The sequence below is a fragment of the Mirounga leonina genome, unplaced genomic scaffold (assembly GCF_011800145.1).
Source record: "Mirounga leonina isolate KUSES-001 unplaced genomic scaffold, KU_Mleo_1.0 Mir_488, whole genome shotgun sequence".
Lineage (NCBI taxonomy): Eukaryota > Metazoa > Chordata > Mammalia > Carnivora > Phocidae > Mirounga > Mirounga leonina.
Window position 1 is genome coordinate 11,582,250 of NW_023270777.1, and position 12,481 is coordinate 11,594,730.

Here is a 12,481-nt window from a genome sequence, read left to right on the forward strand (position 1 = left end):
AAACATGGGAAACTGTGGGAATGCCTAGGGTGGCTTAGTTGGTTAAGTATCTGCTTTCGGCTCAGGTCATGATCCCAGGGTCTTGGGATAGAGCCCCTCGTGGGCTGCCTGCTCCCTGCCCTGCTTTTCCCTCTCCCTCTGCCCCTCCCCCCACTTGTGCGTGTGCTCTCTCTCTCTCAAATAAATAAATAAAATCTTAAAAAAAATAAGACATGGGAAATAGTAAGTGTTGGTAAGGATGTGGAAAACCTGGAGCCCTCATACACGGCTGGTGGCGTTGTTGTAAAATGCTGTAGCCACTGGGGAAAAGGTTGGCCAATTGGTGAGAAAGTTAAACACAGAATTACTATGTGAATCAGCAATTCCACACCGAGATGTACCCTCCAATGAACTGACAACAAGTACTCAAACAAATCCTTGTCTGTGAATATTCATGGAGCACTATTCACAGTAACCAAAAGGTGAAGACAACCCATATGCCCATCAGTGGAATAATGGAGGCAGGAAATGTGGTGTGTATAGACGATGAATATTATTCAACCATATAAAGGAATGAGCACTGACTCATGCTACAACACGAATAAACCTCAAAAATGTTGTGCTAAGTGAAAGAAGCCAGGCATGAAAGACCACACTTTCTGTGGTTCTATTTACGGAAAATATCCAGAAGAGGAGAATCCAGAGGGACAGAAAGCTGGTGGGTGGTTGCCAGGGGTCGGGGGAAGAAGGGAATGAGGACTGAAGTGAATGGGGTTTTCTTTTGTGGTGATGAAAATATTTTGGAAGTAGATACAGGTCGTAGTCCCACAGCTCTGCGAAGGTACTAACTGCCACTGACTTTTACACTTTCAAGTGGTTAATTTCATTGTACGTAGATTTCACAGCAAACCCTTCCAAAAACGAATCTGTATCCAGCACTTGCAAAGAACGCCTGCAAGCCAACAAGAAAAAAAGCTGGAAACCCAACAGAAAAATGGGCAAGGTTCATAGAAGAGAACTCAAACTGACCCAGGAGGCTATGAGAAGGTGCTGGAGCTCATTAATAACCAGAGAAGGGCCAGCTAAGACAACAGTGGGGCCCTCCTTTCTCCCGCCAGACTGGAGCGAGCAGAAGTGGATGACAGCCGTTCTTTGTGGGGGTGGGGGAAACGGAAGTCACCTTCCACGCCAGGCCCTGACTTGTCTCCCTCCAGGCACTCCGCCGCTGCTCCTTGCCCCGAACAGAGCGAGCGAGCGAGAGAGAGAAGCAACAATGAACAAATGTAGAAGTTGTCACTTCAGGTTTGCTTTTTTTTTCTTCCATTTTTCTGTATTTTAGAAATTTCTAGAAGGAAGGAAGGAAGGAATGGGAGAAGGAAAGGAGGGAGGGAGGAAGGACATTCTGCTCTCCGATTTCTTTGGCCACAGTGGGGATGGGAAGAGGCCCCGGGCACAGGAGGGCTCAGAGTTTCCCGGGAGGGGCCTGGGCCGGGGTCGGGGGAGAACGAGGCAGTGGGGAGCCCAAGGGCACCACCCCGTTGGCAAAGACTGAGGCAGAGGCAGGAAGGCAGGGAACGTGAGGCTTTCCAGAGAACAGCAACAGCCACGCTGTCGCCGGCTTCTTGTGAACCGTCGTGGGACAGCCGTGGGGTGTCATTCGAGTGTGAGAGAGGAGGGAACAGACACAACCAGGGAGGCCCCGGGGGTCGGCAGGGTGAGGAGCGAGGTGGGGCGGGAGGGCGCTGCCTCTGGCCAAGCTCATTCCCACCGTCCACGGATGCCTGCCGGGCAGGACTTCGCTGCAGGAAAGCAAAGGGCTGCTTATTATTCTCTCCACTGTTCTGTATGTTAGAGCTCTTTCTTAAAAAAGGAAGAACAAAAGAGTCAGTAAGACCTCCTGGCTTAGGATGGGTATTTAGAGGATTCTGAAACCTGGCTAGGATTCTGTGTGTGAATGTGTGAGTGTGCAAGGGGGTGTATGTTAGTGTCTCCCCTTGTCTCCCCAAGAATGGGTATAGGGATCATGACAGGGTTATCAGAGCCCAGACCCTAGGATTGGCCGGGGACCCTCCACACACCCCTCTGTCCCTTTCAGGAGCCCCAACAGGTCCCCACTTTGCAGAAGAAAAAAACTGAGGCTCAGGGAAGTGAAGTGACTTGCCTAAGGTTGCACAGCCAGCCAGGGGCAGAGCTGGGATTTGAGCCCCCGCCTGGGGGCTCTCCTGACCTGCACCATAAAGCTGCCAGAAGGCAGGTCCCTCCTGCACGGCTTCCCCTACAGATCCCCAATATGCAGCGCGCAGCCCGCATGGCCCAGCATGGCAGCCCAGCCCTGGGAGGTTCTGTCTGTTCGTCCCAAGACTGAACAAAGCAGGGGTTCTCCCTGACCTGAGAGGAGGCAGGTCCTACGTGCGCGACTTGGGGAGCTTCCCACTGCCCCAGAGATCAAGGTGACATAGCACAGCTCATCAGTGGCAGGCCTGTGTAAGCCAGCTGGGTCTACCTCAGAGTTGACATTTCCCTGGCCAAGCTTTTCCTCTTAGAAAGAAAACACAGGATCTAGGGCAACTCCAGCAGCTATGTTTAAATGCCAGAGTTCATTTGACCTTCAGAAGCAGAGAAAACTGTCATGTTTCTCACAAACATTCTCATCTCTTCTCAAGGGAGCCCCGTTATTTACAAACCCAGCAATTCCACAGTGATCATGACTGCCAGGCAGCACTGTGCAGGTTGTGCACTAACTCTAGGGAGAATGCCAGTCTGTGTAAAAGTACCCTTTTGGTGTTGCACAGTGCTCAACCTGTGCAACAGTGCATGGTGACCCTAAGCCTCCAAAAACATTTCCTCTAAGTAGACAGGTGAGTGGGTGCCCTGAAGCTTTGAGACAGGTAAGTGGGTGCTTACCTTCTTGTTGATATACATCCTATTGAGCAGGAGAAACTGACCAGTTCCACACAAGGGACCTGGAGGTGGATGGCTCACTGTCATTGATGAGCATTGTGCATGTCCTCAGCACAATATCTCACTTAGCTCCTCCTCCTCCCACTGCACTCTGATGTTCACATTCCAGACTTGGCTTGTGTTAAAAGTTTCCGCAGCAACCCTTCCCCTGTACGTGACTCTAAAATTCTTGAAGTGACTTTTGATTTACTCGGCTCCCGTGTCTTCCCGTCCCAGTCTCCGCTATCCCACTCTGCCACCACCATGGTCCCAGCTGCTCAGGCCCCGAACCCTGAGTCCTCAGTGTCCCTCCCTGCCATGGTCCAGGTGCAGGAAGTCCCGTTGGCTCTGCCTCCAAGATGCACCTGGGTCCCCTCCTTTCTCACCAGCCTACCTCCTACCTCTCCGGGCCACCAGCATCCCTCACCTGATGGGGCCTCCAGCCTCCTTCTGGCCTCCCTGCCTCAACCACGCCCCACTACAGACCCTCCTTCTCCTGTGGCAACCAGAGGGGCCTCTAAGAAATTAAATCAAGAGACACCAGGCACCAAAGGCCACCTACTGTGTGATTCTGCATATGTGAAATGTCCAGCAGAGGCAAGTCTGCAGAGACAGAGCAGGTTGCTGGTTGCCAGGGGCTGGGGCGAGGGAGGATGCGGAGGGACCGCCCAGTGGCTTCAGGGTTTCCTTTTGGGGGTGGTGACAGCGTCGTGGAACCAGACAGAGGTAGCGATTGTATGACACCGCAAGTACCAAATGCCACTGCACCTGTATATCGAAAACGTAGCCACAGTAAATTTTATGGTATGTGGATTCTACCACAGTAAAACCAAAATTAAATCAGCCCACTGATTAAAACCCTCACCGGCTCCCAGATGCCCTCACAATAACCCCGAATTCCTGAATCCAGCATCCCCTGCCCCCCAGCGGGCTCCTCCTTTGCATATTCCCTGACTCCCCCTCTGACCTGGGCGCTTGGCAGTTCCCTCCCCTCCTCTCAGACCTCCTGGGGCTGCATCTTCCCCACCTCTGAGCCTGCACCCCTGTCTCCTCCTCACACTTGGACTTCCTGGTCCACAGTCTACACTTCCCTTCGCCCCACTTCCCAGTCCTGGGCCCTGTTTTATTCTGAGCTTTCAACGTCACTTTGAAAGGATCGTGTTATTTATAGCTTGACTTGCCAATTCTCTCTCTCCTGCTAAGAGACTCATCCACGAGGGGCAGGGGCTTTCTTTGCATCTCTGGTGCTGACTCCTGAGTGCCGGGGACCGAGTCGTGGCCTTTGTGGGCCAGCTGATGGGAACATGCTAGCTGCGTGCGTGGCTCCCTCCCAGGGGCCTCCGGCCGGCGGGTCAGCCCTTGTCCTCCTGGGCGCCTGCCAGAGCCCCGCGGCTTCCTCTCTGCCCTTCCGAATCCTTTCTTCTTCAAATGATTCAGCCCTTTGGGGTGAGCAGTGCTGGTTTCGGCCTCGCTGCGTTCTGCTTCTGAAAATCCTCTGGGCTTCCTCGCCCCTCCCTGCCTACACCTGCGCCCTTGAACTTGTGGCTTCCTCCGGCTTTGGGGTGGGGCTGTCCAGAGCACTGGAACCGCACCCCCACTCGGCACAGGCCGAGGGCTAGGTGGTGGGGAATGGAATGAGCCCCGGGACTTGTTCTGAAATGTCCCTGCCTGCGTACCCAGGATGGTTCCCAAGTTGAAGGTCAGGAATGTCTGTACCGTGTCAGCTGCTATGTCCGCCTCTAGATGCCCTCAAGACTGGGCCCAAAGTCACCTTCTCAGTGATGGGACCTCCTTACTTAGCACTGCACCCCCACATTCCCCTTGTGCCTCATTTTTTTCCAGAGCCCTCCTCACCATCTGGTGCCCCGATGTTTTGGCCATTCATGTCTTTGGGGCGTGCCAGTCCCACGAAAGCAGGGACTCGGTGCCCCCACAGCCTGGAGCCTGGGGCAGCGCCAGCTCAATCCATCCGTGAAGGGGGTGGAGGATTTCCCAGTCCGTCACTGCCTTGTCTGAATTGTTGGGGTGATGCTCAGAAACGGTCAGAGAACAGCCAGCCCGCCATCCACCGGCTCGTCCAGGGCGCAGTCCTGGCTGGGCCTCGACTGCCTTGCCCCTTGCCCAGGTACCTGCTCTGGCTTCCCGCTTCCAGACCTCCTTTGGGAGGGGCTGCCCAAATGCAGAAGCTGGGTGCTCCCACTCCTCAGCTTAGCGCTGACCGGAGGCTTCTCAACCTCTGCACCATAGACACTTGGGGTGGGTAATCCTTTATTGTGGGGGCTGTTCTGAGCCTTGTAGGGTGTTCAGCAGCATCCCTGACCGCAGCCAGCAGCAACCCCCACCCCCCTTGTGACCACTAAAAATGTCTCCAGATGTTGCCAAACATCCCCTAGGGGGCAGAACCGCCCTTGCTCGAGGCATCACCTTTTCTCTCATGGATAATTTCAAGCAGATACAAAGCAGGGAGAACAGTGTGAAGAACCCCCCTCCCCAACCCCCCGGAACCTGGCAGCTGTATAGTTATCAACCCCTGGTCAATCTTGTTTCCTCCCGGAACCTACCCAAAGCAAACCTCAGACATCATATTATTTCATTTGTAATTATTATTATTATTTTTAAGATTTTATTTTAGTATTTGACAGAGAGAGACACAGCGAGAGCAGGAACACAAGCAGGGGGAGTGGGAGAGGGAGAAGCAGGCTTCCCCGCTGAGCAGGGAGCCCCATGCGGGGCTCGATCCCAGGACCCTGGGATCGTGACCTGAGCCGAAGGCAGACGCTTAACGGCTGAGCCACCCAGGCGCCCCCGGGTGTGTCTCTTCTCATCTATGGGCTCCTCATCCATCTCTTTTTGATCCATTGCAATTTATTTGTTGGAGAAATTGATTAGTGTGGAGAATTGATCAGTGATAGTGTCTGTCTGTTCTTCTGTCTCTAGTCTTTCCTGAAATCCGATGCTTGGGTCTAGCGCTTGGGCAGATTCAGGTTGGATTGTTTTGGGTGAGAATGGTTCAGAGGTGATGCTGTGCTCTCCCATCAGAAGATGGGCAGTGTCTGGTTTTCCCGTCTGATGTTGCCTGCCTAATTCCTGGCTGCCCCGCGCCTGCCTCGGCCTGCCCCTGGCTTGTTGCAGGACCATGACGCTGAGTTTGAGTTTGTGCTCCCTGCGTTGGTGGGAGGCAACACAAACACAAGGGTGATCTGGGTGCCGTGAGATCAGAGAAGATGGGAGAGCTCGTCTGGGCTGGGTGTCATCAGGGGGCACCTCTCAGAGCCAGTGACATCTTCCAGGACAGCCCTCTTCGGACACGTGGTCCATGGGCATGGGGGCCCACAACAGAGGTGTGTTTAAATGCTTTTGTCTCCCCAAGGCGGTCAGCCTAGAGCTGCCACTTACCATATGGGAATGGTTTGGGAAGGTCCAAGGGAAGAGGAAGCCCCTGTGGGAGTCGGTAACACCCACAGAGGTGGGTGGGAACCAGCAAGTGAGGGCTCATAACATCGGCGACTGCGTGTTATGCTAAGCACTTTACATTGGTTATCTTATCACAACCACCCTGTGAGGATGGAAATGTTACTGACATTTAACAGATAAGCAAACTGAGGCTTAGAGCGATCAGTGATTTACTCTAGTCACGTAGGAGGTAGAGGCGTAATTCAAACCCAGTTCTGGGTGATTCTGAAGGTGATGCTCGTTAAGGTAGAAAATGAAATTGGCAGTTAGTAAGAGATAACTGACTGTAGTCCCATAAACAGATTAGGGATTAATTTTCACATTATAGATGACTGGAGGTAGGGTTGAGGGCTGGCTTGGCAGTGCCACGAAATCATCAGAGACCCAGGGTCCACCATCCTCAGTTTATGGCTTCCATCTCCAAAGTCATCTCACAATCCAGTATGGCTGCTGGAGCTCCAGCCATCTCATCTGTTTATAGGCAAGAAGAAGAAGAAAGGAAAAGGAGCAAAAAGACCTGGCTCCTAGTTTAATTGGCTCTTTAAAGAGGGTCTTTCTTAGTCCCACTCCAAGGCTTCCAGATCATTGGCCACCCAACCACAAAGGAAGCTGGGAAATACAGTCTTTTAGTTGGGCCACATTGCGGTGCAAAGACCAGAGCTCCATGAGTGAGGAAGAGGAAGATTATGTTACAGACCACCCCCCCAACTCATTGCCCCCCAGAGGAGCCATTTTCCATGCCTTCCAGTCTCTCCAGAGACGCGTGTATTCCAGGCCCTCTGATGGGAGTAACTCGAGGCTTTGAAAGTCAGTCAACCACTCTCTTCTGGACTGCTCTGCTGGGGGACCCAGGCACAGACAGGCACACCCTGGGCCGTGTGCTGCAGAATGAAGTGTTACCGTCTTATTGCTCACCCTTGGCTGTGACTGTGGTCTCCTAAGGGGACCTGATGTGTGTAGGACCTGCTGTCTTGTTAATCATGCCAGTAGCTCACGCTCTTTGGCATCAGGCTGACTGGTGGGTGGTTTAGAGTGTGTGTGCTGGTGTTGGAGAAACCTGGCTTTGACCCTTGGCTCCACTTTTTAGTGGTTGCGTGACCATGGGCAAACGCATAATTGTTCATGAATTTCCATCCCCTCACCTGTCAAATGGGCATCACAACACTTACACACATGCATCCAGGGTTTCCTTTGTGCCTGCCCTTCTGAATGTTCTGCACGCACTAATATATCGAGCTTTCCCAGTGAGCCTGTGAGATAGGTACTACTATTATTCCCATTGTATAGATGCAGGAACTGAGGCACGAGGCGTTTAAGTACAGCTAGGGAATGACGCAGCTGGGAAAGAGAGCTGATCTGGCCGGAACTCACATTCTGGACAGTACTGCGGGCAACTCTGTGAGCCTTAGTTTCCCTACGTGTAGAATAAAATGGGGGTGATAACAGTACTTCCTTGGGTTCACCCGAAGACCCAATAAGAGACCGATGTCTGTGATGTGCTCCATTTAGTACCCAGTGCATAGTAGGTGCTGGGCACATGTTGGCTGATGCCACCTTGTTCCCAGTCCCCTGGACTCCTCTCCTGGATTCCCACATTTGGCTAAACATTGTCTGCCTGGCCCTTCATGGTTCCATTCCCTCCTCTGGCTATTTTTATTTCTATTTCCTTGGAATTCTAGATTCAATACGTGAGCCTCAGTGGTTCTTTGCGGCTTGCATGGAAAGACCAGGGCTTTGGGGAGATGAGACAGCTTCCCCGGTGGGAGGACCTGGGAATGCTGTGTTTATTCTGCGGAAAGCACAGACCCAACTGCCTTTTCTGGGAGAGTGACCCGTGTGGCCTCTCCTTCCATCTCCTGGGGACAGAGTCGAGCTTTGCAAGAGTGACCCAGCTGGTCTCCCGCTGGGAGAGGCCATCTGGACGGGCTGTGGCGTTTCTGCTGAAGGCTTCCTGGGAGGAAGCACCGGGACAGAGCTGCAGGCAGGTATGGGGCAATAGGCAAAGGAGCCACGAACCCTCCTGCCATCTTATCTTCACAGAGCCTCAGGCCTGGAGAAGCCACAAAGCCCCGTCTTTTGTTCTACTGTGTCCCAGTGCCTTCCACGCAGTAGCTGCTCGGGCAATTGCACGAATGAAGGAGTTGACTCGGGAAGGGTGTCCCATACCAGCCCGAGAGGATGGGATTCTGGTCTGTGCAGGAAGGAGCCATTGCAGGGTTTTGAGCAGGGGAGTCACCAGCTGTTGGGGTGGAGGCTGCCCTACAAAGGGTGGAGGCAGGGAGGCCAGCTGTGGTGACTGTCCTGCTGGGAGCCGATGAGGCCGGAGCAGAGCTCTTTCAGAGGAACAATTATGGTTGTTGATGACTGATTCCTTGCGGCAGGGAGGGAGAGCGGAGGGAGGCGTCTGGGTGGTGCAGGGAGGGCGGCCTCGGGTCATGGACTAGGAGTGGAGGGGGCTGGGGGCGAGGGGTCTGGAAGACCACCCCTCCCCTCCCGCCGTGAGGTGGGGAGGAGTTCAACAGGTGGAAGGAATCTGGAGCCTGAAAGGGAAGTTTAACTGAGAAATAGAAAATTAGGAGTCATTCATGTGTAGTGCCTGGAAGAAAAAAATCACATAATTCTATTTTGCAGAAGCCGGCTGTAGCTATTTATGCATACACACGAGGCGGGGACCGCACTGGTGCTTAGAGAAAGAGCAGCTTTTGTCTGGAAAAACACTCTAAAAAGCTCTTGATTGGGTGAAAGGTCTTGGGCTTGCCTGGAAGCAAGCTCGCAGGGGAAGGAGTGCTCCATTTTCCCCAGAGATGGGGATTGGGGGTGCGTGAAAACGCTGGAGGGCTGGGGCAGGACCTTTGGACAGGGACAGGGGTTTCCTCGGGGGGCAGGGCTGACACCCTTGAGAAGCAGAGATGGCCATCATTCCATTTTAAATGAGTGTGTCATGACCCTTTATCTTAGAACTCAACAATAGAAAGGCAAATAACCCAAATAAAAATGGGCAAAGGATCTGAACAGACATTTCTCCAAAGGAGACAGATGGCCAATCGCACAGGGAAAGATGCTCAATATCACTAGCCATCAGGGAAATGCAAATCAAAACCACCATGAGACACCGCTTCACACCTATGAGGACGGCTAGTATGAAAAAGACAGGAAAGAACAAGTGTTGTTGAGGCTGTGGAGAAGTTGGAGCGCCCATGAGCTCCTGGTGGGAGTGTAAAATGGCGCAGCCATTGTGGAAAACAGTCTGGAAGTTTCTCAAAAGGCTAAGTATAGAGTTATCTTATGACTCAACAATTTCACTGCTAGAGAACATCCAAGAGAAATGAAAAGTGAATCCGTTAAAAAACAAAAACAACAGCGACCTGGCGGGCGATTGGCTGGCTCAGTGGGTAGACCTTGTGACCTTTGATCGCAAGGTAGTGAGTTCAAGCCCCACATTGGGTGGGGAGCCTACTTAAAAAATATAAGTTTAGGGGCACCTGGGTAGCTCAGTCGTTAAGTGTCTGCCTTCGGCTCAGGTCATGATCCCAGGGTCCTGGGATCGAGCCCCGCATCGGGCTCCCTGCTCAGCGGAGAGTCTGCTTCTCCCTCTCCCACTCCCCCTGCTTGTGTTCCCTCTCTCGCTGTGTCTCTCTCTGCCAAATAAATAAATAAAATCTTTAAAAAAAAAAATATATATATATATATATATAAGTTTAAAAAGAAAAGCCCAACCATTATGCAGCCATCAAAAGGAATGAGATCTTGCCATTTGCAATGACATGGATGGAACTGGAGGGTATTATGTTGAGCGAAATAAGTCCAACAGAGAAAGACATGTATCATATGACCTCACTGATATGAGGAATTCTTAATCGCAGGAAACAAACTGAGGGTTGCTGGAGTGGGGGGTGGGGTGGGAGGGATGGGGTGACTGGGTGATAGACACTGGGGAGGGTATGTGCTCTGGTAAGCACTGTGAATTGTGCAAAACTGTTGAATCTCAGATCTGTACCTCTGAAACAAATAATGCAATATATGTTAAGAAAAAAAAAAAAGGAAGAAGGTAGCAGGAGGGGAAGAATGAAGGGGGGGAAATCGGAGGGGTAGACGAAACATGAGAGACGATGGACTCTGAAAAACAAACTGAGGGTTCTAGAGGGGAGGGGGGTGGGAGGTTGGGTTAGCCTGGTGATGGGTATTGAGGAGGGCACATTCCTTTTTTTTTTTTTTTTTTTAAAGATTTTATTTATTTATTTGACAGAGAGAGACACAGCGAGAGAGGGAACACAAGCAGGGGGAGTGGGAGAGGGAGAAGCAGGCCTCCTGCGGAGCAGGGAGCCCGATGTGGGGCTCGATCCCAGGACCCTGAGATCATGACCCGAGCTGAAGGCAGACGCTTAACGACTGAGCCACCCAGGCGCCCCGAGGAGGGCACATTCTGCATGGAGCACTGGGTGTTATGCACAAACAATGAATCATGGAACACTACATCTAAAACTAATGATGTAATGTATGGGGATTAACATAAGAATTAAAAAAATGACAAAAAAAAAAAAAAGAAAGAAAAGCCCAACCTGTACACAAAATGTCCACAGCAGCATTATTCACAACAGCCAAAATATGCAAACAATCCAAGTATCCATCAACAGACGAATGGATGGACCAAATGGGCTACGACCAGACGATGAAATATTACTCAGTCATAGAAAGGCACGAGGTACTGATACGTGCTACAATGTGGATGGACCCTGAAAACATTATGCTAAGTGAAAGAAGCCAGACACAAAAGGTCACACTAACTGCATGATTCTTCCAGAAGATGCAAATCCATAGAGACAGAAAGTAGGTTAGCAGTGGCCAGGGGCTGGGGTGGCACGGTGCAGAGCGACACCTAATGGGTACAGGGGTTCTCTGTGGGGTGATGGAGATGTCCTGGAATTAGATCATGATGATGGTCACACGACATTGTGAATGTGACTAAAAACCACTGAGCGGTACACTTTAAAATGGTTAAAATAGCTCTGTGGGGAAGACTCGGTGGCAGCTGTAGGGGAGGTAGGGTTGCCTTCTCCTGCTGCCCTGTTGAGGAACGAGGAACCAGTCGGTCAGGAAGCCACACCACTGCCATCGCTTCTTAAGATACCTGAAGGATAGTCGTGGGACCCGAGGTGGTGGGTCACTGAATTAGAATGACTCTAAGCAGCCGCAAAGGAAAATCTCTGGAGAAGGTACGTGCTGACTTGATCAGAGGCTCCAAGGCAAAGAATCGCAACGTGAAGAGACCAGTTCGGATGCCTACTGAGACTGTGAGAATCACTGCAAGAAAAACTCCCAGTGCTGAAGGTTCTAAGACTTGAGATCTTTGCCGGAAGAGGACCCACAAGGGACTCATGGATTGGCACCGTCCTTCTGCGGTTGCTCAGCAGATGACCCCCCTCCATAGTGAGCCAGCGGTCAAGGTTGACATCATCATCACAGATGCTTCAAGCGACCTTTCTCATACATTGATTACTGAATGTTAAAAAATAAAAGAAGATAAGATGGTTAGAATAATGCAATTTATCTCAATACAATTTTTTTTTTTAAGTAGGCTCCATGTCCAACGGGGCTCAAGCTCATGACCCTGAGATCAAGAGTTGCATGCTCTACCGATTGAGCCAGCCAGGCGCCCCCCCCCCCCCAATTTTCTTAAGTATCTGGGAACTCTGTGTACTCTCTGCTCACTTTACCTAGAAAGCTAAAGTACTCTAAAGTGTATTAATTAGCAAAACAAAACACGAAAAACATGGAGCGGCCATGAGGAGATGAAATCCATGACCCTGGGTCCCCTGGCGCCAACTGCAAGCTCCTCGGCGTTGGGACCCCTTCCTGTGATTTCACCACTGTCGCTGCTGGCCTGCACCTCCCTGGCCCGTCCACAGTTCATCTCTTCCTCTTTCTGAATGACTGAGCTTCCCGTAGGTCAGCAGACACCGCCCACAGAGAGCCGGTCAAAGGGCTTGTTGCCTTTGACCCTCATGACAAGCCCATGAGGAACTGGGGACTCAAGGAGGTCAGGACATTTGCCCAGGTTGCATTCGTGGGTAAGTGGCAGAGCCGGGATGGGACCTCAGGTGTGTCTGGT

General features: G+C 51.8%; 1 protein-coding gene across 3 annotated transcripts in view; it reads left to right on the forward strand.

Annotated features, from left to right (window-relative positions):
- Positions 1-1,038: 1,038 nt before the first annotated feature.
- The window catches only part of PEMT (phosphatidylethanolamine N-methyltransferase), a 99,946-nt gene continuing 88,503 nt past the window's right edge, over positions 1,039-12,481 (forward strand). For 2 of the 3 annotated variants that reach the window (XM_034989764.1, XM_034989762.1), the window contains exon 1: positions 1,039-1,281. The gene's annotated coding sequence lies outside the window, so the exon portion shown is untranslated. The remainder of the gene's footprint in view (positions 1,282-12,481) is intronic. The other variant, XM_034989767.1, reaches the window with a different exon arrangement.